The sequence below is a fragment of the Helianthus annuus genome, chromosome 5 (assembly GCF_002127325.2).
Source record: "Helianthus annuus cultivar XRQ/B chromosome 5, HanXRQr2.0-SUNRISE, whole genome shotgun sequence".
Classification (NCBI taxonomy): Eukaryota; Viridiplantae; Streptophyta; class Magnoliopsida; order Asterales; family Asteraceae; genus Helianthus; species Helianthus annuus.
In genome coordinates this window covers 58,279,047-58,304,653 of record NC_035437.2, presented here as the reverse complement: position 1 = coordinate 58,304,653, position 25,607 = coordinate 58,279,047, and the positions used below count along the sequence as shown (strand labels likewise).

General features: G+C 37.7%; 1 pseudogene; it reads left to right on the top strand.

The window, feature by feature from the left end:
• Window positions 1–2,646: 2,646 nt before the first annotated feature.
• Window positions 2,647–6,502, top strand: LOC118492107 (annotated as a pseudogene).
• The last annotated feature ends 19,105 nt before the right edge of the window (window positions 6,503–25,607 follow it).

The following is a 25,607-nucleotide window of genomic DNA, read 5'->3' as shown; positions in this document are numbered from 1 at the left end:
GCGCTTAGCATGTCTTCCAATGTTTAGATTATCCTTTCACTTTGTCCATCAGTTTGAGGATAATAGGCTGTACTTAAGTTTAGTCGGGTTCCCATGGCTCTTTGGAAACTTTCCCAAAAAGGAGAGGTAAAACGACTACCTCTATCCGAAACAATGGATTAAGGAACTCCATGTAACAAGACTATATTGTCCACATATAGTTTAGCTAAGCGTTCCATACTAAAGGTTTCCTTTTCTTGTTTTGGGTAATTTGGTAACAAAATCTACTGTTATCAATTCACATTTCTAAACTGGGATCTCTAGTTGCTGAAGTAAACTTGAGGGTTTCTGAGGCTCAACTTTAACTTGTGAACAAGTTAAACACTTGGAAATGTAACTTGCTATGTCCTTCTTCATTTCTATCCACCAGAAATTCTTCTTTAGGTCTTGATACATCTTATTACTTCTAGGATTCATCGTATATTTGAATTTATGAGCTTCTTCTAGAATTTGATTTCGTAGGTTTCCTTGGATAGCTACCCAAATTCTTTTCTTATGGAATTTCCAAATTCCATCTGTGCCTTTTTTTCTAATTCCTTCATCATTCCTCTTAATCGTTCAGCATCATCCTTGATTATTACTTCCTGGGTATCTTTCAATTGTTCCATTAAATTTAATTGCAAATTCAATCTTAGAGCGCGTACTCTTCTTGGCTTCTCATGGTACTTACGATTTAGAGCGTCAGCTAACACATTAGCTTTACCTTCATGATATTGGATATCATAATCATAGTCACTAAGAATCTCCATCCAATGTCTTTGCCTCATGTTCAATTTTTTTTTGCCCAAAAATATATCTTAAACTTTTATGATCCGTAAAGATGGTAAACTTACTACCATACAGATAGTGTCTCCAAATTTTGAGGGCAAAATTATTGTTCCTAACTCCAAATCATGTGTTGTGTAGTTTCTTCATGCTTCTTCAATTGTCTAGAGGCATAAGCAATTACTTTCTTACACTGGATCAACACGCATCCAAAACCTGATTTTGATGCACCACAATATACTATAAAATCTTCAGTTCCTTCTGGCAAAGTAAATATCGGCGAGTTAGTAAATTTTTGCTTCAAGTTTGTGAAAGCTTCCTCCTGTTTTGGTCCTCATTCAAACTTAACTGATTTACATGTTAACTTGGTTAATGGAATGGCTATTCTGGAAAAATCTTGAATAAAGCGCCTATAATATCCTGCCAGTCCTAGAAACTTCTGACTTCCGTCGGCGACCTAGGGAATTTCCATTTGGTAATTGCCTCGATCTTTGTGGGATCCACATAAATTCCGTAACCCCTTTGCAATGATGCTCATCTCCTACTTCTTTGTTGCTCATCTGATACTGCTACTTCTTTAGGGGAGTACCGGAACCCTACTGACATGACTAGTCTAATCGGATACGATCATGTGATATGCAAATGTATATGTATATCCTGGGATTTCTAGACTTATGAGAGTCAATCACATCATAATTAAGCCTAATGCACATAATTGTATATTTAAACAGTGATTAAGTAGTACGGAATTACCAGTTATTTTGCCGATTGTCACAAGGTTAAGGTATTAAGCCGTAGATTATTGCACTTCAATATAACCTAGAGATAGAAAAAAAATCTAATCTTATTAGCATAATCTCATTAAGATATCGATTCAACCACACAACTCAATATCACAATAAATACCAACTCGAAATCATACACATCATAAGTTAAACCATAATAAAGCTTGACTAACATCGCATCAAATAAACAAACCAAACATTCAACTATCGAACCATCCTAAGAATCACTGAATCTGAATAGTTATAGATGTTACCCGAATATGATGAACAAAAACAAACAAAACACTTATGAAATCATGTTTGGATAGTTTAGGAAGATAAAAACAATGAAGATTGAACCCAAGCAGTGAGCTATCTCTATATCTAACTGAAGGGTTAGATCTTTAATCTGCAAGCCTCTCAATGTTTTTATTCTTCTTCTCCTACAAAACAACCTTGTTATTGTCTTTTGGTCCCCCACATTCGTCTCCTCTTCGATCCTTAGGGTTTCTAACGTCATCGTCTATTTGTAGGGTGTTTTTAGGGTTCTATGACTTGAATACGACCAGTACGACCTAAGTGTGAGTGGGCCATGCCTAGCAAACATGGAACTCCAAATATTTGTTCATCCAATATAATACTAACAATCTATAAAACATGAATTCTCATAACAAGTAACCTTACAATTATTGAGCCAGGATATAAGGTTACATGTTTAGTGGAAGGTCTTGCAACTAGCCACGACAAAATATAAACGAAATAAACCCCCAAAAGGATTTGAGAGGCAAAACCGATACCAGATTTACAACATGACTTCTACAAAAGAGCTAAACAAATGACAACACCTAGATATCATCTAGAATGGTGTTACTCCTAGGTCTTAATTTGCAATTCTTGTATTAGATCTCAATGGTAGCCGATTATCTGGTTTATACAAAGCAGCTACTACTCAACTAGTACTACTAACTATAATGACTTATTAACTACAAGATGAAAAGACTAAAGCTCAAGCCACTTTATTTAACATAGCGCGTGCCCCACCTTTTAACACAAGCAAAAACTCATAAAGAAATTAGAGATGGCAAACACCAGCAACTTTTGCAACAACGAAGTAGCAGTATCAGATGAGCAACTTTGTTACATCCCTTGCAACTTTTGCAACATTGTTCTTGCCGTATAGTCTCTCTCTCTTGTTACCCAAGTTATGTGTGTGTTTCTAGCTAAAGAGCCATATCTATGTTCAAAGTTTAAGATTATAAGATCAGCAACTTTTTTAATTTCTGTTTTCTTGAACTTTTTTTAGCTATCTCTTTCTCTATCCCACATACACACCAAGACAAACACATACAAACAAAAATATTGTAGGTTCTATTTCTTGTTGAAAATTTAGTAATCCAAATTCACATAAGATAATAATAGAATAAATGGTAACTAAATGGCATATGGCATACTTCCGGTATAGGGAGTACAGTTGTGTATAAGCAAATTTAGTCTAGGGTTTTGCGGATCTTAATCATGATCACATGATGAACTCAAAGAACTCCGCTCCCGGAAATTCCGAGTTAAGGAAAGGTGTGATGTAAGTGTTAGAATATTAAAATGTTATGTAATATAACAAGAATCCCAAAATTATGTATATCATGTTATATATATGTTACTATAATAAAGGTAATCAAGGAATTACATCGTTTCATTATAAAAATAAAAGGAAATGATTTGGCAGGATTCTTGCTATATGTACATCTTTTTGTTGAAAGGTTTGTTTAACATTTGACATCTTGATCTTGGGTTCTTTCATGGTTTTTATCTTCTAGTCTGAAACCATTGGTGATCCCATCAAAACTTATATACATATTTCTTGAATTTACATGTTGATCTGTGTTTTACTCATTTTCTAAAACTGAGTATATCTTTATTTAGAGTTAATAACTAGTGACATTTAGAAGGTGGATTCAGGTAAGTGTACCATGCAGCAAATTGTTTGATATAGTAAAGGTGAAATGTGAATACTGCAATAATATGTGGCCTGTGAATATGGGCATGGTTGCTGGCTTTCACCATCCTCACCCGAATCACACCTCCCAGGATTCTTCTTCTCGTCTTGATGACCAGGTGTTCTTCTTTACATTCATCACTTTAATTTGAATTTATAAAGTGATTTAGCTTTTTTACACCTACCAAGATTCTTCGTCTTCTCATCAGGTGTTCTTTACATACATCACTTTAGAAGCTTTATTTTAATCAGATAAAGTTATAAGCCTTTTTGGTACTTGGTTACCTATTATATTGATCATGTTGGGTTGTTCACAGATTGCTTTTAATTTTATTCTGAAAAACTGGTTGAAAGTATAAAGGTTACTTTATACGTATAAAAAAATATAGTTTTATTTATTTATTTATTTATTTATTTATTTATTTTTGTTTCACGTGAAGGTTGGCTTGTTTCAACCTAATATATAATATTATGATGTAAAAATTCAAATATTAACCTTTTGTTAGAGTGGACGGGGCATTAACTCTGTCTGGGTTGTTTCCGCCATGCAGTAACACTGTTGCCAATGCCACGGTTATCGTTTGCGGGTTGGGGATTCGGGTATGACTCACTGAAGAATGGAGGTGGTGAGAATTGTGTGTTTGTTTGCCTAAGAAATAGCGTAGGGCAACGCGTAGCTCCGGAACACTCACGCTGGTACCTGTGGGTTTCCACAAGTTCAACACGGAAATGTTAGGTTTAATTCAATGATTGGTTGTTGGCAACGGTACCTGCGAATTACCTTCCAAATTGAACAAAGATCCAACTTATAAATAAAACAATCACTTGTTTGAACATAATGAAAATAACTACAGTGTACGCTCCTTCCAAATTGAACAAAGCTCAGCGCATTGGTATTTTGTAATAACTAACTAATACTAAATGCATGCGTACGTATATCCAATGAAAATACAATATTGCATTTTGTCATCTTGAATTTTAGCAGTTAGAAACATAAAGAATTTTGTAAATCTGTTTTCTCTACAAACCACAAATATTAATTATATGGTTAAACTCTTTTGTAATCCAACAGGTTCTCAAGAACGCTTCCACCAGTTTTAGTTTTGATTTGGGTTCTTCTTCAAGAGACATCCCCATGAAGCCACCTTCTTCTTCAATCATCAACGATCAAAACACCGTCAATCAGAGTACGTTCTTGATTTTACAATGGATCTCACTCTTTCTTAACAACAACAACAACAACAATAATAATAATAATAATGTCTTGTGAACATCTTCAATATATATTTGCACCACATGCTAAAGTAAATTTGATGTAGAAAAACAAATTTGAAGAATATATTTACAACAAATTTGGTTCAACTCCAATGTATGCATCAAAATTTTACAGCATATTTTATCACCAACTATTTTTTTCAACACGGATAATTGTGTATACATTAAAGTTTAATTTAATAAGTTATTTTATATATAACAATAAGTGAATTTATTTATACTATTAATATTACTTATTAGTTATTTATGTTCTTGTTTATTTAGTTTTACATGTATACACATATAAGGTTTTTTTTTTTTTTAATTTACCTATATGTTTAACGAAAAAAAAAAAAAAAACCCTCAATAGGTAAGATTTAACATAAAAATGAATCAAAATATAAATTACTTAACATAAATCCTTCAACGATATCATGTAAAATAACCAAAAACTTATAACAGGTATCACGATGAAAAAATAAATAATTAGATAATTAACATATTGTCAAAATAATACTTTGAAATTTAGTGTTATATATATTTGTTGGAACATGCATAAATATTTAGTGTTATATCAATTTTGTTGTAAATTGCCTAAAGAGTTAAATGCTTGGTTGGTCCCCATGGTTTGCAAAAATTGCAAACTTGGTCCTAGTGGTTTGCAAAAATATTTAGTGTTTTATACCAAAATTTTTCACCACACTCAATATTAATTATTGAAGGTGAATATTAATTTTTTAGTTTTTCCATCAAATTTGATCTTGGTATTTCATGACAAATCAACTTCTATTTCCTCAGCACCGGAAAAAAGGAAACGCGCTCCATCAGCATATAACCAATTTATGAAGTAACGAGACTAGATCCCCCTCGATCATTTCCATATATAATATGCCACATAAATCATTTGTTTTATTCATTAATACTTCTCAACACGTAGACAGGAGATTCCAAGGGTTAAGGCTAATAATCCAAATATTAGTCACCGGGAAGCCTTTAGTGCTGCTGCAAAAAATGTAAGTATATAATTCGGATTTAGGTATAAATAGTACTCGCACGTTGCATCGGATCCGTAATGGTATACATGATGGACTATTCGTGTAATTTGTTCACTTTATGTGACCATCACCACTATTGATTACCATCACTATTAGACGATTTAATAATAGTGTGGAATGTAGAACCGATCAAAATTTATTTGCGTTTAACCAAACTTTTGATTATATAAGTAGTACCCAATAATTTTATGCTATAATGTAAATAGCAAAAATAATATCATTGTAATAAGTTGAATAAAAAGAAACAAACACTCGTCTCACCACTACCGTTTCCGATTCCATCCTTGTCGTCATCGCAATGCAATACCTGAGTGAGCTGAGGCCAAGGCGCTGTAGAATGGTTTCTCTCTCTCACCCTTCTTTCTTACACATTTTATCACTTGTTACATAACCCCATAGAGGCTCCACCAGACTTACCACATGGTATTATTGTTCCTTCCTGAATAAAATTGTTTCATTGTTATTATTACAGTGGGCACATTTTCCACATATTCAGACGCTGGAGGCCAACAATCATCAAGAAAAACTTGAAGAGGTTAGTTCACTATGTTTTATAGAAATTTATAATAAAATTACTTCCTAAAATAATGCATTATATGTTATTATAGCTCATAATAACAGTTATTCTTTGACTGCTTTCTGTGATAATTTTTTTTTTTTTTATAATATTAACATAAAAGTGTGCATACCATGGATGAAAACATCATATGATATGGTGAGAAACTTTTTAGGAAAATCCACATTTGAAATATTTCTTTATATATATTAACAAAAGAATTTTAACTGGATTTGCAACTAACTAGTGGTCGAGACCCGCACGTTGCGGGGTGTTAAACTTCGTAACGTCAGGTTTGACGATTGATAAATTAATATTAATTCTACGAAAAAAAATTTACATCGAAACGTTAATAAAAAAATGCCATAATGGAAAATCCGGAATTTTAAAGGTTGTAAGATGAAATATAACCGGTAAAAAACCAAACTTTGAAGTAGCTTTGACGGTTTGTACGTTTGTGGTTACATAACTTGTACTTTATCACGGAGAACTCCGTTTAAATATAATTTACATTGAAACGTTACATAGAAATCTGTATGTCATGCAAAGCTATAATCCAAATGTCATAAAACATCATATTATTAAAGTTATAAGAGGATAAAAAAAAAAAAAAAAAAATATGAGTGGGCCAGGTAGGTTGGGAAAAAGAAAAAAATAAAAATAATAAAGGAAAAACTAAAAGGTTTAACTACTAAGTGTTCTTATAGTTAGGGTTAACTTCATGACAAAGCATATAGTAACTTGATTTTGTATGCTTAAATTAGTTGTTTTTTTAAACCGTGGGACTTCTATATAAAATATAGAAAAGAGAGTACAAAGCGGGTCAACAAGAAACTGAAAACCTGAGTATGACAACAAGAAACTGAAAACCATGACAACAAGAAACTGAAAACTGATATTACAATATAACATCAGGGATATTAAAATTACACAACCTCTCCCAATTGACATACTTGTACTAAGTGTTTAAGGCACTTGTAAAATTTCATTTACAGTGATAACCAATGCACTTTTTACTATGTATATGTTTTTAAGAAAAAAAAAAAAACATAGTAATTGTATCATGTGTGACATATTTGTAGGTCCTGATATCGGATCTCGAAAAGGTGATTTCTTGTTTCGGATGGCAACCACCACAAGTGGCCTAGTGGTGGAGTGACTTGGGTTCTCCAATGGAGACCCAAGTTCAATTCCCATTAGTGCCACTTTGGTGGCCACCGACACCCGCTTTAAAGCCGGACCGAGGACACTCGAGGTCTCGGGTTTGAAACATGTTTCTTACCCCTCTTTGATGGCTATGGGTATTTGCCGCCAGGGATCCTTGTCGGGTGGTGAACTGGGAAGGGAGATCCCTTCCGCGGTCAGGGGTACCGTGCAACTACCCTTTTTGTTTCGGATGGCGTAACGAGTGCGAAATTCAAGTTACGCCACAACCGAGCGGGAGAATGAACAATACGCAAAGATATCGACATTTAACGGTTCGGGTATTCAATCAGACAGAGTTTCGGTACAAAATGCAAACAAATAGGCACTCCAATACTCTCTCTCGCTCTCTCTACATTCTCTCTCTAGCTCATTCAATCTCTCTTTTACAAATGACAAGGAACAACTATTTACACTCTCATAATACAAGGCCAATCGACAGTCACAAAATAAGCATTCTAATCGACAGTCCATGAGTGCCAACGGCAGAGACACTGTCGTTGGCTTGTTGTGATTGACAGTAACATGTAAGCATGCATCTAGTCGACAGTCAGGAAGCTTTCTATTAGAAGCATGGCCCAATGTATAACACTAGTCCATGTATGCTGTTTGGGCTTTTACATTGGAATTGGCGCAAACCTTAACATAAATGCATTCATGTTCCATGGGTTGTTTGGGCCTTTACATAGGAATTGGCGCAAACCTTAACATAAATGCATTCATGTTCCATGGCCCATATCGATTGAATCTATGTTTGGTCTCACTTTTCACTCGAATCTTCGAACTTCGAGTCGCACTACGGAGGAACATCGTCGACTTCTTCAGTCTCGAACCGAACCACACTAGTGACATACACAAAAGTGCTTCAACAAATATTGAAATAAGATTGGTTCCAAAAGAAACTATCCAAATTAGATAGAAATATACGTAATATTGTCACGATCTTATCATATCTGTGTTTTGTAATTGGACTTTTAGTTTTAAATAATTCCCAGATCTATTCGTTAAAGAAACTTTTATTTCTTTTATGTTAAATGTTCATCATAAAATCGAGTTTAATCTTTTTATAAAAGAAAATTGCTATACATCTCTTTTAATTTAATGCAGCGGAGTCATATGCAAGGATCAAATAAGCGACTGAAATCAACCACAAAGTTATCCAACATATAACCATGTTTTGTTCCCACTTGTACGTATTCTGACTTATTAGTGGAGGGAACTATGAACTTTTAGTCAAAGTCATTATAAAGTTTTCTTCTCTATCTGATACAACTAATTTGAGGTCGTTTAGCTGGGTAATTTTGTTGGTTATTGTTGGAGGCTACTGCATGTCTGCATGTGCCTTGTTTAGTGACTTGAAAATAGTTGATATATGTAACTAATGTGCACTTTTGTGCAGATATAATGATTTCAGAACCTCAAGGAGCTGTCAAGGGTGAAGGTACTGTTGGTAGTTGGTACTACAGCAATTATTATTTTCATTTGGGTGTTTCATTGGATGGATAGGATCTTAGGAAGCAATTGTTTGATACATAACTTCTGCATGTTTGTTCTAGGGTTCAGAGTTCAGACCATTCACTTGTTACTGGTCATACGATTTCCTACCGCACTTTGCATGCAAGTGTTTGCGTTTGTAATTGTTTTGGCTATTTGTTTTTTTTTTTTTTTTTTTCGGCTGTTAATAGAATGTTGGTTTTCAAGAGAGGAAATATATTTTGACAACAACCATCCACGTAGTTTTGTAGATTTATTAAGTATGTATACTACTTAATTTGCTTTGACCTATTATATTTGCATTAATATGGGCCCATTTTTTAAGATTAATAGGTACTTTAGTTATTAGACTTTTCGGATTCAACATCCTCCCAAGAATCGGTATAAAGATCACAGTGATCAGACCTTTTCTCGATGTTCATCGACAAACACTATCAAGATAATAATTGCAAACAAGATTTTGGAATGAACAAACTGAATACTTGATTGATACGAATGTGTTTACAGTTGTGTTCTTGACTCGTATTTGTTTGGAATGAAAGAATCAATTCCATGCACTATCACCTTAGCGCTACATTACCATCTCCTCTCATCCCTCACCTGCTTCCATGAACCTATATTATACTCAGCGCTAAATTACCATCTCCTCTCATCCCTCACCTCCTTCCATGGACCTATATTATACTCTTATGTCATTACTACACTACAAGAATAATATACTTTTAGCGGCGACAGGCCAAACGTCGCCGCTATTGGTCGATCCGTGTGCCAGATGCTGAAACCAAACCCCATCCGTTGATCAAAATCCTGATCTAACGGTTGGGGAATTAAAAGTTATTAGCGGCGACAAAGACAAATCAATACCGGCGACAGACTGTCTCCGCTAAAAGTATTTGTCAGAACTTTAATCCCTAGCCACACTATCCTTATCTCTAGTCAAACCTTTACCAGCGACAAACATCAATACCGGCGACACGACGTCGCCGCTAATGGTGAAAAAACATCGGTCCCTATACAGTGCGAATTTCTCCATCTTTCTTCACTTTTCCCCCAAACAAGTTCCATCTACCGCCGGAAACAAGCGGATTTTGCCCAAATCGGTTAGTAAAGCTTTGTTTTTGTTACATTTCTTCTTTATTTTGTTATATACATATGATAGGCTTTAATTTTTGTATATTTTTGTGTGTTTTTGTGTGTTTTGTGTGTTTGGTAGTGAAATAGGATCATCACCATCACTTCTCCGATCACCACCGTCACTTCTCCGGTCACTACCTCGTCTACGCGGTCTACATCTCTTGGAAACTTGAAAATACGGTTAGTTTTATATGTATTTTTTTTCAAAGTTTAGATGTTGAATAATTTTTTGTTTTGGTATGTAAATGTATAATGTAGGTATGTGTTAGTATGTCAAATGTATAATGTAGGTGTATTTGGGGAAAATGAGTATATGAAAGTGTATGTATTTATGTATGTAGGTGTATGAAAACATGTATGTGGGTATGTAAGTGTATGAATGAATGTATGTATGTAGGTGTATGTTAGTATGTTGGTGAAAAATGTGTATGTTAGTATGTATGTTTGTATAAAGTATGCAAATGTGTATGTAAGGATGAATGTTTGTGTGAAAGCACTGGATCGATGACGAACATCAAACATTGCACTTGATTCATGACGTGAAACAACAAGAACAGGGTAGATGAAGAAGAAGATGCAAGACAAACTCATTCATTTCAATACAATCATCACAGATTACATACCAAACGAGTATACATCATCTTCTACAAGCTGGTATAGATCACAAAGATCTAAACCCTAGCTTTCTCTCACTAACACAGAGTCTCTCTCTCTAGAATTCACACTAGGGGAATGAACAAGTTGTGAGAGGTGCACAAAGCTTCAAGAGTTGCCCTAATCTACACAATACACACATATATATAGGCTAGGGACTAAACGCGGACAAAACACATTGTCCGGGATACAAAACAATACAATAATCCGAAACACTAGAAAGTCGTCCGGAATGCCTTCAGCAATTGATAATCTTCATTATCATTGACTTTAACTTGGACTTCTGCTTTGGTTGACACAGAACTGATAAGCGACAGTTACCCGGCAGGAACTGCACTTACAGTCTCCCCCTTAACTGTTGCATCAGTTCTGTGTGGCATCGATAATCTTCAATCACCGGATACTGCACTTACAGACTCCCCCTTGACTGATGATATCATGCATGCTTTCAACTTAAGTTGAGATTTGATCTTTTAGGTAGAGCACAACGATCTTCAACCCTTCTAATTAAAGACTTGCTGACGATCACTTAAATGGCCGCTTTGAGAAACCCGAAGAATCCGACATCAAACACAGCAGATCCTCCCCTCAAACTACTCCCGAATCAAGTTAACGCGAACCGACCTACAACCACATGTAAGAATATCACTCGATACATTAATCTTCAAACTTAACCGGTAGAAGAATGAAACGTCGGATTTCCAATGCCTAATATCAAAAACATCAAATTCCGCAAAGACATGAAGTTTGGTTCGATAGGTTAATAACAAACCAGACTTTGAAAATGTACATCCACCATCTTGATCAAGGTCTTCAACTGAGTGTCTGAGATCATTTCATCTCGAATCTTCAAGATCCAATCTCGTATCTTCACAAATCCAACAATTACCCGATGACTTTCGTCTCTGATCTCCCCCTCGGTGTAAGAACCCCTATTTCGAGAATCCGATCAGTCACCAACTTGGAAGAGGTACCAAGAAGACTAATCTTCTCTACACTAGCCGGCATACGATAAAGGCATGACCTTCAACTACTTGCCAAACGAACAATTTGCTTCATCACGTCAACACTTGATTGAACCTCAAACAAACTTGACAAAACTCAATCATACACGAGCTCTGACTTGCTTCATGTTTTAAACACTTCGCCACTGGTAAGATTAACACTAAGTTAATCTCAAAGATAGTAAACATGAACTTGTTTCGATGTAGCACCACGAGCTTTTGGTTTACAAAGAAACAGGAATTTCAAAATTTTTACTCCCCCTTTTTCTTTGTAAACAATACAAAAAAATCCATTCAAGTCTTTTTCTCTTCACCTCCTTACTTGATCTGGACAACATAAGTACCATAAAACTTTTCGATAATCCGAAACCGACTTCAAGTTTCCAAACTACACATAACTCTGACTCTTAGTTAGTTATCCGGTACCCCAGGTAACCCGGAATAACTAGAAAAACTCGGACCATGCACACCTCGAAACTTCCGAACAACACAAACTTCTAAATTTAGCTAAAAATCCGGTACCCCAGGTAACCCGGAATTCTAGAAAAATTCGGAACTCGTAAAACCCGAAAGCTCTTGAAAACTAGGATCAAATCATTGAGCAGTACTTAGAGTACAAAGGAATTTGAAACAAGCAAGGAAATAAAGGAAACTCTGAAGAAACCCGGAAGCACGAAACCACATTTAAAGGTCGGACATCAAAAGCTGACTGTGAAATCAGACTGTGTTAAAAACTCGGAACAGAATACTGTTATTGCTATTCAAAAACTCGAACATCACACACTGATTTCAATCCTCGGAATGTTGAAAACTCAGAACTGAAAAACTGTTAATTCAGAATTATTGGAACTGTAAAACTCGGAATCAGCTGAAACAGAAACTCGGAACTAGTTAAGATTCATAACATTCATGATTAAAACTCGGAACTCACTTAAAACTCGGAAATTAATTAAGACTCGGAACTGATTATGACCCAAACTCGGAACAGTTTCAATAACTCGGACCTGATTATGACCAAAAACTCTGAACAGTTTGAAAAATCGATGATTAAAAAAACTCGGAACAAGTCCATTATCATTAAAAAAACTCGGAACAAATTTTTAACTAAAAAACTCAGATAAACTAGAGAAACTCGGAATAAATGGCGTAAACTCGGAATAACAAGGTACAAACTCAAAACTCCGACTCGAAGAAAAGAAGAAAAAAAAATATAAAGTCGGACCAGAAGTTGAAGTTAAAGGTCGGACTATGAAACTCGGATCTTCTGATTAAATATCTAAAAACTCGGACAGGAGTTAAAAAAATTTGAAAATAGGACTATGAAATGTATTGAAACTTCGGACCCAAGGAAAAAATTCGGACAAAATAAATATAGTGGTCAAAAACTCAGACTCACATATAGTGATCAAAACTCAGACTAAATATGGTAGTTAAAGCTCAGACTCACATATAGTGATCAAAACTCAGACTAAATATGGTAGATAAAACTCAGACTCACATAGAAACAAAGCTGAAACTCAGAACAATTAATCCATATATCAAATTCAGAGCATATACCAAAAGTCGGAGTAAATATTCTGAGTGAAAAAAAAAGTTCGGACTGTTAACATTTAACAGAAACTTGGAACTGAAATGTTTGAACAAAAACTCGGAGACACATAAAAAGAACTGTAAAACTCGGACCACTTGCACACATGAAACTCGGAACATTATCAACATGAAAAACTCGGAATTTATCACACAGTTAATTCAAGTTTCAAAACTCGGAGACAAGTTTTTGACCTATTCAAAACTCGGACAGTTGACAATACTCGGACATGGTGAAGCTCAGAAACAAGTCTCCGGACTATCTCCCTAGTGTGACTTCACACTAGTTCACCAAAACCCCGGAACCACAAACACAGAGTGTTAAACTCAGTCAAACCTTTTTTGGATCAAAACCCTAGATCTCCAAAACAAAAACCCAGCAGTTCTCTTCAACACAGCTCTCGTATTTCTTCATATCAGGACCAAAATCTTCACGTCTTCAAGATGTTTGGCGGAAACAAACATCAAATCAAGAGCAATGGTGATTCAGAAGGCGGTTAGACCATTCTGAATCGGTAACCATGCTCTGATACCACTGTGAAAGCACTGGATCGATGACGAACATCAAACATTGCACTTGATTCATGACGTGAAACAACAAGAACAGGGTAGATGAAGAAGAAGATGCAAGATAAACTCATTCATTTCAATACAATCATCACAGATTACATACCAAACGAGTATACATCATCTTTGTAGGTCCCTTCCACGAGGATGACGAACCTAAACCTTGTTATACAAACCTACTAGCGAGTGTGGAATCCAAGCTAGCAAGCAAACCGAGATGAAGCAACTAGAGAAACAAACACACAAGAGTTCACCGATTAACACCAATGTATTAATACGTATGAAGGTTCCGGTTACAAGCACAATGTTTACAAATCTAACTTGCAAACTCTCACTATGTGTGTGTGTGTTTCGGACAGAATGCTCTCAGCTCTATCTTTCTGTCTCTGTGGGAGTGTCTTTTTGTCTGAATGAACACAACACACTGCATGGGTATTTATACCCATACACAGCAGGTCTTGCTCGAAGGATTCGATAGATGGTCCGAAGGATCATCTTTCGAATGCAATGCTCTCGAAGGATCAGCAAGGACCTCGAAGGATGATCCTTCGAGGTCTATCAGTCGAAGCATATCTTTCGAAGTCATCGAAGGATATGAAACATCCTTCGATCCTCAACCTTCGAGACAGACACTTTACAACCAATATATGATTGTTTGGCCAAGTCAAACCAGGAGGACGGTTGACTTGGTCAACTTACAGGACTGACACGGACATCGTGACCGAATACAGACAAAGTACAGACACAAGTGCACCAACAAACTCCCCCTTGGCTGTAGCTTTGTCTTTATCTTCTATAATTGTAGACTCGTCTCGAACTTCAATGGTCTTTGGTCTTCGAGTTCTCAAAACTCTGATGTCCTTTCAAGTCTTCAAAGTCGGAGGATCTTGAAAGTCTTCACGTCTTGAAAGCAGAGAGTGTATCAACAAACTACCCGTATCATGTAGGAAGTGTGTTGACAAACTCCCCCTTGGCATAAGCTCCCCCTTGAGTCATGCTCGTGAATGACTTGATCTTTATGAAGTGAGATCCTTGTGGTGTTGATGATGGCCAGCGGCAACTTGATCATCTTCATCTTTTGAGTGCCTTCTCGTCGTGTCTTCATTCCAAAGCTTGTCATCGACCATGTTCTCCTAGCCTTTAGAATCTGCACATGCAAGAAATCTAAACGCGTAATGAGAACAACTGCTTGGAATAGTTAGTATAACCAAATGACACACGAATGACCATGTCATAATCAACCACCGTCCGACAGTTTGAAAGTTTAATAAATTTGTCAGTTCTAGATTAACTTTCAAAATTTGCAAATTTCGACCGTTTATGAAGATTTAGTCAATTCGGTTTTCGTTCAGGTTGCAGGTAACGAAGACTAGAGTTCCAACATCGTACGATCGAAAATAAAGTAGAAATAAAATCTTTTTGGCTTTTACAAAGTTTATATTAAAACACACCTAAAATCTTTTTGGTATTTTTGAAATTAAAAGACAACAATTTAAAATCCTTTGAGTGTTATCAAACGACATCACCGCTAATGTCGTGCTGATATGCACCAAACGACGAAACTGTTTAAAAGAAAAACAATAAAAGTTAAGCAGTAAATAAATATATACAGACATTCTTTTTGCGAGTTTCGAGGGTAAGAGAATCATATCAGTGTACGGTCATGCCAAAACACTCTTGTTGTTCAGTTAGTTAACATTAAGATAAGCATCCTATAACAATTATCGGTATTATTGTCCACTTAAGCTCAACTTATCAGATGTAATCATGGCGAGGAGATACGTTAAGGTATGATTTATACTTACCGACCGGTGTTCATCCACATCACGACACATTCCCGTATCAAGGTATGCACGAGATTTCATCTTACCGGTGAGTATACCGATTATCATCTGTTTGACCGTATAAAATGTGAGATACTCACTTATTTTGATTTGAAAACAAGCCCTATGTGATATAATCACTTATTGATGAGGAACTTGATTTTCATATGCATGAGGGCACAGGTGCAAGTCCGTGAACAGGTCAGTACTTCCGTACAGCAGAGAGACGAACTTGACACCCGGATAAATGTGATATTTTATCACTTATTTGTTTGGACATGTGATTGTTTATCACTTATTGAGGTCGAATGCAGTATGTAATATGTACACGTATGTATAGTATCATGGAAGATCTAGACTTGCGTCCCCGTTATTTTTCGGTAAAAGATACAACCATGATACCCAGATGATAAGCAGCATAAAGACTGAATATCTCAGAACCTCGGCAATCTATCAAACGAAATTTCGGTACTAAGACCATATGCCAATGAATGGTTCCCACCTAGTCTTCAGTCGATTAAGATTTATATCACCCTGCACACTTTAAAATGATTGTGAGCCTACCGATACATCTTATATAGAGCTGCTTATCGTTTTACATTTAAGGTTTAAAGAGGTTTGGATAGACCACTGATGTACTATCATTTTCTCTTTTGCTTTCCAGGAAACTCATTTTTGTTTTTCTATTGTTTTTGTGTTTTTGAAATTTTTCAATGTTTTTGGATTTTCAGATTTTCGGATTTACTCCCCCTAAAATTAATAAACTAAGATAAATTTAAAACACACAAAGATATTTACAAAAATGATTTTCCGATGTTGGTTTTACTCTTGCTTGACCTTAATGCCGTTTACCAATAATAAGAAGTCAAATCTAGATTTGTCAAAAGCTTTGGTAAATAAGTCGGCACGTTGGTCATCAGTGTGGACCTTAACAACATCGATTAGCCTTTTCTCAAAGCAATCACGTATGAAGTGATATTTGATTTCGATGTGTTTGGTCTTTGAATGCTGCACAGGATTTTTAGTGATATCTAAAGCAGCAGAATTATCAACGTAAATAGGAGTAGTTAGGAATTCAAAACCGTAGTCCCGCAATTGTTGTTGGATCCAAAGAACTTGGGAGCAACAACTTGAGGCAGCAATGTATTCAGCTTCGCATGTTGATGTAGCGACGCATGTCTGCTTCTTGCACTGCCATGTGACTAGGCGATTTCCTAAAAACTGACATCCAGCCATTGTGGATTTGCCGTCGATTTTGCATCCGCCAAAATCAGAATCACTGAATGCGACTAAGTCAAAGTTATTATCCCTAGGATACCACAGACCGGTGTCGGGGTAAGCCTTCAAATAACGAAAAATCCTTTTGACAGCTGCAAGATGTGAGGCCTTCGGATTAACTTGATATCTGGCTAGCAGGCAAGTTGGATACATTATATCTGGCCTTGATGCTGTGAGGTACATAAGAGATCCGATCATTGCGCGATAGTATGAGGGGCTAACAGGTTCACCCTTCAAGTCAGGAGTAATTCCGTGATTAGTTGGCAGTGGGGTACCAATGGGCGTTGCATCGGACATCTGGAACCGGCTCAAGATGTCACCAACATATTTAGTCTGATGGATGAATATCCCAGACTCCGTTTGTTGCACTTGTAGGCCCAAGAAGAAATTCATTTCCCCCATAGCACTCATCTCGAACTTATCCTGCATGATGCGCTCGAAATTCCTACACAAAACATCATTAGTAGAACCAAAAATAATATCATCAACATATACCTGTACCAGAAGAAGATCTCCATCTTGTTCTTTGATGAAGAGAGTACAATCGATAAGACCTCTTCGAAAACCATTCTCCAGCAGATATGTAGATAAGGTTGCATACCAAGCTCGTGGCGCTTGATGAAGACCATAGAGAGCTTTGTTGAGCAACCAAACCCGATCAGGATGGACAGGATCTTCAAAACCTGGAGGCTGTTCGACATATACCTCTTCTTCAACCACACCATGTAGAAATGCACTTTTGACGTCCATCTGGTAAACCTTGAAACCTTTGAATGAGGCATAAGCCAGAAAGATCCGAATAGCTTCCAGACGTGCAACTGGTGCATAGACTTCGTTGTAGTCGATCCCTTCTATCTGACGAAAACCTTGAACGACTAAACGAGCTTTGTTCCGAATAACCACTCCACGGTCGTCTTTCTTGCATTTGAAGACCCATCGAGTGCCAATCTTCTTGTAGTTCTCAGGCTTTTCAACAAGCTTCCATACACCAAGCTTGTGAAATTGCTGTAATTCTTCCTGCATGGCTTCAACCCAAGCACTGTCTTTCAATGCTTCTTTCCACGACTTTGGTTCTTCCTGTGACACGTAACACGCGAAGGACCAGTCATTCTGTTGACCAGATTCTCTTATAGCTGAATACAAACCAGCATTCCGGTTGTTTCTCAGCTGATTACGCGTCTGCACACCGCGATGGACATCTCCTATGATATTCTGCTGGGGGTGGGTATCGTGAATCTTCATTTCAGGATTTTCTGGCACACGTGCATTGATACCCAAGTTGGTAAGATTAAGATCAACAACCAACTCCACACCAGGAATGTGGGTAGAGGTGGATGCATTCCCTTCAGCAATGTCTATATTCTGCGTATGAGGTGTATCACCAGAGGTACCTTGAACAGGAGCAGCTGGAGCTGAAGATCCTTCGGCTGTATCATGATATTCATCATCTTCAGAAGAGTCATTATAATCAGCAGCATCTTCATAAACCTCATTATGACCCATATTGTTGACAGACGAAGAAACTTGAGGATCAACAACAATAGGTCTAACCAAAGGCGAGACAGCAGCGTTGTCACTTTCCAACAACATCCTAGCCGCTGCTGATTCTTCGTCAAAGGTTGGCAGATTGAAGGAGTCAAATAGCCCATCATAATCGAACATCCACGGATCACCCGGAGCCCTAACAGGACTCGTGTACCTTTGAACCCTAACTTCGCTCCATAGCTCAATCTTTTTGGTAGCTAGATTCCAAACACGAAAATTCGGAGTAGCATATCCAAGGAAGAAACCCTCGATAGCTCTTGCACCAAACTTTCCATCCGGCTCAATCAAAGTACAAGGAGCACCAAACGGTTCAAGGTAAGAAAGATCCGGTTTCCTTTTCTGAAGGAGTTCGAAGCAAGTCTTGCCATGTCTCTTTACTGTAAGAACTCTGTTTAACGTGTAGCATGCAGCCGATACAGCCTCCCCCCAGAATTGAATAGGGAGTTCCGACTCTACTAACATTGTTCTTGCAGTTACTATAATCGTCCGATTCTTCCTCTCAGCGACACCATTTTGTTGTGGAGTATAACGAGAACTGTACTCATGAAGAATGCCTTTAGAAGTACAAAACTCATCCATAACTTGATTCTTGAATTCGGTTCCATTGTCGCTTCGGATCCTTTTTACTTTCAACGAATAGAGATTCTCCAACATTGTAAGAAGATCCTTGAGGATGCCAGGAGTTTGACTCTTGTGTGCCATAAAGGATACCCAAGAAAATCTAGAGTAGTCATCAGTAACTACTAAACAATAGGCATCACCGAACGTTGTTTTGTGCTTCATAGGTCCAACAAGGTCCATATGAAGACGTTCGAGAGGCATGCTGACAGTGTTGATTTTCTTCAAGGGGTGAGACTTCTTTGTTTGCTTCCCCTTTTGGCACGAGACACAGATATCTTGTAGATAAAAACTTCTCACAGGCATACCATTCACAAGATTATTTTTCACCAAATGGTTCATCTTTCTCAAGTGAATGTGTCCCATTCTTCTGTGCCAAGATATAGACTCCTTTTCCGTGGCTTTTGAGACAAAGCAAGTGACTTGTGCAGATGTTGTAATCGCTGGGCTCATGTCAAGAATATAAAGATCATTAACTCTCGGAGCCGATAACAGAATCCATTCTTGTGGAATTTTGAATCCAGGTTTCAGCACATAGCAGCCGGCATCATCAAAATGCACGGTGAATTTCTTATCGCAGATTTGCGACACACTGAGAAGATTGTGATCAATTTGCTTCACATAATTGATCTTATCAAAGCACACGATGCCATTGGAGATACTTCCCTCTGCAGTGATAAAACCGCCTTTGTCACCCGCAAAAGCAACATACCCTCCTCTAATGTTTCTCACGTCGTATAGGAGCCGTAAGTCGCCAGTCATGTGCCTGGATGCTCCACTATCAACAATCCAATGACTATTAATAGTTCCTCCTAGAACATCCTGCACATGTCAATTAAACACATCAGTTGAGAATGGGGACCCAAGCCTTAGTGGTCTTGGGTCGTCCCTTAGCATCACGAAACGTGAGCTCGATCTCTTGATGGTTTTCAAGAACAACTGCTCCCCCTGAATTGTCACCCGACTTAGGTAACCAAATTCGTTTTTGCCTACCAGTTTTTGAAGATTCTGGTTTTACAGGTTGTGACGCTCTTGGTTCCTTTTGAACTGTTTTAACTTCAGATTTTAAAGCTATTTCAACAGTTTTCATGTTTTTACGTCGTTGTTTAGTTTCTTGTTCTTTTACAGTTCGTTTATCATGTTTAGGTGAAACTGACCGACGTTGAGGGCGAACTGTTTCAGGTGGAGCTTTCTCAACAAATTTCTTCTTCGGAGCATTTGGGCAGTTTCTGATAATGTGCCCAATTTCTCCACATTTGAAACAAGTTCTCCTTTCAACAGAGTTAGGAGAACTTGATCGACTACCAGATGTTGAACCTGTAGAACCTGAGGTACTTGCTCTTTCATCACACCCGTTTGTGTGTTGGGTGTAATTGTTATCACTGTTACGTTTCAAAATCTTGACTTGTTGTACAAAATCAGTGTTTGATTTGTTTTCAAAAGTCTCAATTTTATCTGTACCTTTTGATGCTACAAATTTAACATCTTTTCCTTTCTTCGTGTAATGAGCTCCTTTTGATTCAACCTTAGCCTTTGGCTTTGGAGCTCGTTGTTGTTGTTTACCCTTAGAAGCAGTAGGTTGTTGAGTGGTTGGAGATTTTTTATTACCAAACTGTTTTCTAATCTCAGCCTTAGGAATTGGATCACATTGTGTTACAACAATTCCCGGAAGTGTTTTTCCCAAAAACTTGTTTGTGTTGTCTTCAAAGACTTTATCAATCAAAGATTGATTTACATTTTTAATTGGAAAAACATGATCTGAGTAGATTTTATTATCTCCAACCAAAGTATACAACACATTACTGCTTTTAACAGTAGTCACACCTGTCTTATCAACCTTGACAGGATCAATCACTTGCTTCTTAACAGATGGAGCCTCAGGAGTATCAGGATCACAAAGGATGTGATTCTCTCGTGGAATATCTACTCCTTTCATCTTGCTAAATGATTTATCCTGATCACTTACAGCCACTTCTGATTCATCATCCGATGTCTCATAGTCCTCGATAATTGGAGGACTTTGCTTCATGGACGATGAAGCTTCTTGTTCCTTAGAGGCTGTGTTTGAAGAATTATCCGGTTTGAACCCAAGTCCAGCAGCAAATTCCTCAACATCAAGAGGCACACTGGGTTCATACCGAGGCATTTCCTCCTCATCAGGCATCTTGGTATAATTGTTCATCAAGGGGGGCGGACATTTATTATACCCTATGCCTTTCTGATTTCCCTTTGGTTGTTGAACATCGATGATGTGATCAAGCACAAATTGGGAGTTAGAATAACTATCCAATTTCTGTTTGATCGCATCATGTTCGCATTGGGCAATGGCTAATTGCTTTTTAGTTTCTTCCACAATGTTAATATATTCATTTATACTTACTTGCTTGTGGTAAACTACTTTGTTAACCTCGAACACATCTTTCTTTAATGTTTCTATTACAGATTTAAAATCTTTTTCATTCCGAGTTAAAGCCATGTTTGCCTCTTTGCATTTCGACAGTTCAATAACCAAATTCTGGTTATGGCTATGAAGCTCTTCTGATTCAAGCTTCATATCAGCACATGATTTACACACACTAGGAGCAGGAGGTTCAGAATTTACCTGACTAGTAGAGGTTGAACCATTTGCCATAAAGGCAGTTTGAAAAGAAAAAGCTCCATCTTCAGAAAATAGCTTCTCCATTTCCTTTGATGCAGTAGCAGCCTTCCTAATCAGAATTGATTTCTGACATTTAAGCTCATCAGCTTCATTCAGTAAATCCTGAATATCATCATCTCCTTCTTCCTTCACTCCAGGCTCTGAGTGATTATCCCCAGAAACAGAGCCTTCTTCATCCGAACTTCCAGAATAACCAGAACTGTCATCACTTCCAGAAGACTCTTCTTTATCAACATGCTCGATGACCTTAGCATACAAAGCAGTTCCACTTCCCTGATCACCTTCACCAAACTGCACTGACCAGTCACATCCTTCATCAGCTTGAACAGCCAAAGCTCGATTGTGATTTGTAGTTCCAGGCTGTCCCTGATTGTTATTCACTGCCACCATCCTCCGTTCACGGTTTTCTTGTTGGGCATTCACATTCGTCTGGTTTCTGAAAGGGTTGTGATTGCCGTGTTTTGTTGGTAGAGTGCACTCACGTTTGAAGTGCCCTTTATTACCACAGTTGAAGCATGTAACGGCATTGATATCAAACCCATACTTCGTATCTTTCTTTCCTTCTAACGAAGTTCTACCAGTACGAGCCATGAAGTCTTTGGCCCTTCTAACCGCACTTGCAAAAGCCCACTTGATATCCATCAACTCCATTTCTTCCTTGTCGATCTGTTGGTAGTCTTCATTGGTCATATTGATGTTTCCAAGCTGACCTGCTACCAAACCACAGTAAGCACTGACCATGGTGTTGATAATTTCCATATGTTCCTTTGCAACTTCAATGCTAAGGTGTGAAAGATTTGAATTGTCGACTCAGATTGTGTTAGGATTTTGGGGTTGAGGTTTAGGATTGCTTGCATAATGAGCTTGCTGTTGTTGAGGTTGTGGTTGTGGCTGTGTTGGGACAGGAATGTAAGACCTCGGATCAAATTGAGGTTGTGGTGGAGCAGCTGTTGACTGAGGAAAAGGAAAGGAACTTGTGTTGGAGACAAATACAGTCTGCAGTTTAGGTTGCTGGGCTGCAGCTGCTCTAGCTAGAGCATCGAAACCCGGAAGATACATTTCTGTATTTTGAGGGGCGGGAGCTCTCTTGGCTTTCCTGATTTCTTCATCATTTTTATGTTCCAGCTTCTGAATGAACTCGTAGATATTAACCGTGTCTAGAGTTCCAGTATGCTTCAACAGCTCAATGAAAGAGCTCCACTTTGGAGGTAAGGCGTCAGCAAACCTACTCACCATGTCTTGTTGAGTAGAGACAACTCCATAAGCACACATTTCACTAATCAAATGATAGAAACGTGTGGTCATATCATTCAGAGTCTCGTTTTCCAAAAACTGAAAAGATTCAAACTCTTTCTTCAACAAATCATGCCGAGACTTTCGAGCAGCTGCATTGCCTTCTCCTCTAGCTACTAAACAATCCCACAATGCTTTCGTAGACTTGCAGTATGAGAACTGATGGTAGATGTCTTTATTGAGTGCTTGAGTAAGTGTGGCAAAGGCCTTTTTCTCCAATTCATAAGCCTTCTTGTCTTTTTCAAGCATATTGGCATAACCCTCAGAAGTGGACGCAGCAGTCTCCAGATTTTCATTGAATGCATTGATGAAACACGTCCAAAGATCGGTGCTTTGCCCTTGGACATACGTGTGAAAACGGTTTTTCCATGATGGAAACTCATTCATATGATTTAGCTTTGGTGGACGATTGTTGCTGCCCGTTTCGCTTTCACTGATCAAAAGGTTTTGAATGCTTTGACTTTGATTGGATACCAAAGCCCATTGACTTGGACTGATTGATGGAGAAGGTAACATACTCTTTGCCCAATCTGCAGCAGTGACTAACTCTTGATTGGATCGTGAGTCCAAACTCCAATCCCATGGACTTGTACAGCTCGTTTTGATCAAATATTAATTGAGAATCTACACAAGCACAAATTGTTAAGTGTACACAGACACAAATCGAAAGATACAAGACTTGTTCGAAAGATCAAGATTTGTTCGAAGGATCAACAGTGATCGAAAGATTACTGTTGAGTTTCGAGCAAAGTCTTCGAAAGATTCACAATGAAAGATCCTTATCTTTCGAGCAATTATCACGAAAGATTCACAATTCGAAAGATATTTATCTCTCGAATACTGATCTCGAAAGATTCACAATGAAAGATCCTTATCTTTCGAGATGAATCCTTATCTTTCGGACAACTAGCTTTCGAGAAGATTCCCTGGTTCGAAGGATAGATCTTTGACTTCGAAGGATGGGTCGAAAGATGATTATCTTTCGAGCCTTCCTTGATCGAAAGATGGTCTTTCGATGTCGAAAGATATCATTCGAATCCTTCTGACACAACTGAAAAAGGTGACAGGTTGGTACGAAAGGTGATAGGTTGGTGTACCAACTTTCGGCAGAAAGGATGTTCTGCCAACAACTTTTCACCAACCTTTTGACTTTCAAACAAGATTTCCCAAAAAGGCAAATCCTATCCAACAAGTCCAGTCACCGGAACACACCGGAAATAAGGCCGGAAAAATCAAAGTCACTTAAAAACAAGTTTTCAAGTTACCCAACCCAACCTTGAACACTCCCGAAAGTTTAGAACTCGTTTTTCAGTTTTAAGATGCAAGAAAAACCACCAAAACGGGTGCTAAACCTAGTGTCCAAAAACACCAAGAACTCGAACAACCCGGTTTTAAACAAGGTAAAGAGCCAAGGCTCTGATACCACTTGTAGGTCCCTTCCACGAGGATGACGAACCTAAACCTTGTTATACAAACCTACTAGCGAGTGCGGAATCCAAGCTAGCAAGCAAACCGAGATGAAGCAAGTAGAGAAACAAACACACAAGAGTTCACCGATTAACACCAATGTATTAATACGTATGAAGGTTCCGGTTACAAGCACAATGTTTACAAATCTAACTTGCAAACTCTCACTATGTGTGTGTGTGTTTCGGACAGAATGCTCTCAGCTCTATCTTTCTGTCTCTGTGGGAGTGTCTTTTTGTCTGAATGAACACAACACACTGCATGGGTATTTATACCCATACACAGCAGGTCTTGCTCGAAGGATTCGATAGATGGTCCGAAGGATCATCTTTCGAATGCAATGCTCTCGAAGGATCAGCAAGGACCTCGAAGGATGATCCTTCGAGGTCTATCAGTCGAAGCATATCTTTCGAAGTCATCGAAGGATATGAAACATCCTTCGATCCTCAACCTTCGAGACAGACACTTTACAACCAATATATGATTGTTTGGCCAAGTCAAACCAGGAGGACGGTTGACTTGGTCAACTTACAGGACTGACACGGACATCGTGACCGAATACAGACAAAGTACAGACACAAGTGCACCAACAATCTTCTACAAGCTGGTTTAGATCACAAAGATCTAAACCCTAGCTTTCTCTCACTAACACATAGTCTCTCTCTCTAGAATTCACACCAGGAGACTGAACAAGTTGTGAGAGGTGCACAAAGCTTCAAGAGTTGCCCTAATCTACACAATACACACATATATATAGGCTAGGGACTAAACCCGGACAAAACACATTGTGCGGGATACAAAACAATACAATAATCCGAAACACTAGAAAGTCATCCGGAATGCCTTCAGCAATTG